Genomic DNA, 3,801 nt, shown 5'->3' with positions numbered 1-3,801 from the left:
AGGACTACTCTTCATTGCAATGTGTGGGCTTCTCTTGCAGAGGAGCACAGGCTCTAGGTACATGGGCTCGGTAGTTGTGGCACACAGGCTTAGTCACTGCACGGGCAGGTGGAATCTTTGTGGACTAGGGATCGAACCCCTGTCCCCTGCTTTAGCAGGTGGATTCCTAACCACTAGACCACCAAGGAAGTCCTGGAAGATTATATTTTAAAGTCTACTTGTGAGGAAGTTTGGGAGCTTCCAGAGACCTTGTATTTGTTTTTATTTCTGTTTTTGTTTTCATTCTCTATATTGGGAGGCAGTGGAGGAGAAGGGAGTTAAGAAAATCTTGAGAGTAATGAAAACAGTGCCTGCTGTGCTGATATTTAACAGGCTAAACCATCCTGGGGAAATGGATCGAGTTAGAGAGTACCTCATTTTGACTCTGAGTTTGCATTGCTCATGGTGCCTCTTTGATTTCAGCTATTTCATTAATGCCTGCAATGCGGGAGACCCGGGTTCAATCCCTGGGCTGGGAAGATCGTCTGGAGAAAAGAATGGCTATCCATTCCAGTATTCTTGCCTGGAGAATTTCATGGACAGGGAAGCCTGGCAGGCTATAGTCCATGGGGTCACAAAGAATTGGACATGACTGAGCGACTAACACTTTCACTTCATTTCATTAATAATTGCAATTTTATACAGTCACTTAAGACCCAAACATTGTTCATCATTGCACCATATTGCTATAGATATTTTATGAGAGTTTTAGCATCTAGAGCCACATATTTCCATGGACACTATCAGCTTTGATGGGCATGTGTTGTTTTTAAGCCCAATCAGTGCTTTTAAAACTGAATCACACTCTCAGGACTGATATTTATCCAATTATATGTGTATAGATATAGACATTTAAATTTCTAAGGCAACTGAATAAATGTTAAATATCATCCAGAGTCATCAAATCTTTCTTTAATTGTGGTTTCATTTCCACAAAAATGTTTGCCTTTGTTCAAAATCATGAATCCGTTGAGTCCAGGGAAGTTTAATAAGGGAAATAGATGTGATCTCTGAATTATATAACAGTCTGAGTTGTGTCTGAATATCTTCACTTCCTTGAACTGACAACAGTATTTCACATTTTTAGCCTGTAGTTTCAAGTTCAGTGTGTGCAGATGTCTTCTCACATCAGTGAGAAAATAAAACTTCATGGTTCATTTGAACTCTTGTTGTAGAGCTTCTTAGACTTTTTAAATTCCTGAAATCTCAGTGTCAAGAAAGCAGTGCAGTAAATCTCACAAGTAACCACAAATTAATAATCTCACTGTGCTAAAATCAAATAAATAGTCATTACCTGCCTTCTTATTTTTACACATGGTCCCTAAATTAGCAAAGTTTGAAAGTCCACACAGAGGAATATTCTCATTCTTGATCCACCTCATATGCAAGGGATGAATTTGCCTAAAAAAATCATTATTCTCCTGGTGCTTGTTGTAGTAGAAGTTAGGCACACCAACTCTTCCTTTGGACTTGAATAAACCACTCAAGCATATTTTTTTAACCATTTATTGTACATGACCCACATGTGACCAATGAACTCTACTTTCCTATATATGCTCACATTCTCCGGAGTTCTGCAATTTTCTTCTCCTTAACAGCCAAATCACTACAATTCAAACACCACAGAATGCCTGGAAGTCCAGTGTCTTTTCCCAAATATTTCCAGGAAGTTTTCAGACTGTTGGTATCCTCCTGATTGTCTCCTGCTCTTCCTTTCACGTCTGATCATCTCATCATTTTATTTTTCTCCTTTCTGCCTCAGACCCTCCTAGTCTATTTCACCACATGGCCAGCTTCCACTTTATCCCTCAAGATGACCATTAATTCAAGGCTGATGCTATGTTGAGCTGGTTTATCAGCTGTAGTGAAGACAGAGGAACAACATGAATGACACTATAGAAAAGGGAAAACCAACAATCATTATCATGTGGCCCCGTTCTCACAGATTATTACCATGAACAGGAAAGTTCCTTATTGCCCATGTCCTCTTTCTCTTTTTAAAAATTAGATGACTTCCCCACCCCCGCCCCTGCCACCACCCCCCAATCATGCCACAAGGCATGTAGAATCTTAGTTCCCTGACAAGGTATCAAACTGGCGCCCCCTGCATTGGAAGCATGAAGTCCTAACCACTGGGCTACTAGGGAAATCCTGCCCATGTCCTCTCTTGAGCCAGATACTCTGTTCTGTTCTTGGGCCTGTTACTCATCTCTGTGAGAAACACTTCTGTCCTCCAGGACATTCTATTTCATGGTCTCCAGTGCAAGCCTCATATCAAGGTAACACTGTAAGTTTCTCCACTCAAGGCCATCATCCTTTTGTTGTATTATGCTAAGCAGCTTAGCTTTTCTCTGACTCTACCTCTAACCCCTTGACCAGGCAATGCCTTTGAATCACCAAGAAGCCCGTTGAAGTGCCTTCCCTCACAAAAAGCAGCATCCACCCCCCAAACCAATGCTGCCCTCAAGTGCCAGAGCAATCTGTACACACTGAAGACAGCTTCTAATATGTCAGATTTTTAAGCTGCTTTATTTAAAAATGATGTCAAGCCTGCAGTAGAGTTATCAGAACAGGACAAGGAAATCCAGTGTGCTGTTGACCCAGATTTATCAGCTATTACCATTTTGTCAGATTTCCACGATCATGGTTATTGTTTTTAAACCATTTGAAAATAAATGGCCTACATTTACTCTTAAAGATTTCTGTGTGTATTGTCTAAGAGTAAGGTCATCATCAGCAATGTGACAGACTGTGACATCATGTGCCTCCCTGATGTGATGCTCTAACAAGGACACTTGCCATTTCTAGCATATTCCCACCCAAAAGGCGTAAATTGAGTCTGCTGCTACTGCTAAGTCACTTCAGTCGTGTCCGACTCTGTGTGACCCCATAGACGGCAGCCCACAAGGCTCCCCCGTCCCTGGGATTCTCCAGGCAAGAACACTGGAGTGGGTTGCCATTTCCTTCTTCAACGCATGAAAGTGAAAAGTGAAAGTGAAGTCGCTCAGTCGTGTCCGACTCTTAGCGACCCCATGGACTGCAGCCTACCAGGCTCCTCCGTCCATGGGATTTCCCAGGCAAGAGTACTGGAGTGGGGTGCCATTGCCTTCTCCAAAGTTGACTCTAGTCATAAACAAATGCAGTACCTCAAAGGAGGGACATTCTATGCAATAACCAGCCTATATTCTTCAAACATGCCACAATCAGGAAAAATAAATAAATAAAAACTCAGGAACTGGTCCAGATTAAAGGAGCCCAGAGATAAATGACAACTATATTCCATACATGATCTTAGACTACATTCCAGAGCACAACAACAAATCACAAAAAGGGCAGTTGGTAAACTCCATGAACTGTAGATTACACAATAATATTGTATTTGTATTGTATCCCCTAATTTTGACAACTGTACTGGATTATATATCTTAACAGATTTTTGCATGTGGCTACAAGTATTGACCTGAAATATCTTCAGTTTCTCCTTAGCAAGCAGTCAGATCCTATTATTAATAGTTTTGTTAGGCTAGACATTATTTGGTGAAACTGTCAAGGGAACTAGACCTCAGGCTCACATGAAATGAAGATGCTTTTTCTCTTGGAGAGAATCCTATTTCAATGCCAGTGGTCCTACAAGAACTGACACTTGCCTCTCTCATGTGGCTCACACTTATGATGACAATGATGATGTTTAGTTCCTCAGTCATGTCTAACTCTTTGCGACCCTATGGACTGTAGCCCACCAGGCTCTTCTGTCCATGGGAT

Source organism: Bubalus kerabau, chromosome X (genome assembly GCF_029407905.1).
Source record: "Bubalus kerabau isolate K-KA32 ecotype Philippines breed swamp buffalo chromosome X, PCC_UOA_SB_1v2, whole genome shotgun sequence".
NCBI lineage: Eukaryota > Metazoa > Chordata > Mammalia > Artiodactyla > Bovidae > Bubalus > Bubalus kerabau.
Note: the sequence above shows the minus strand (reverse complement) of the source record.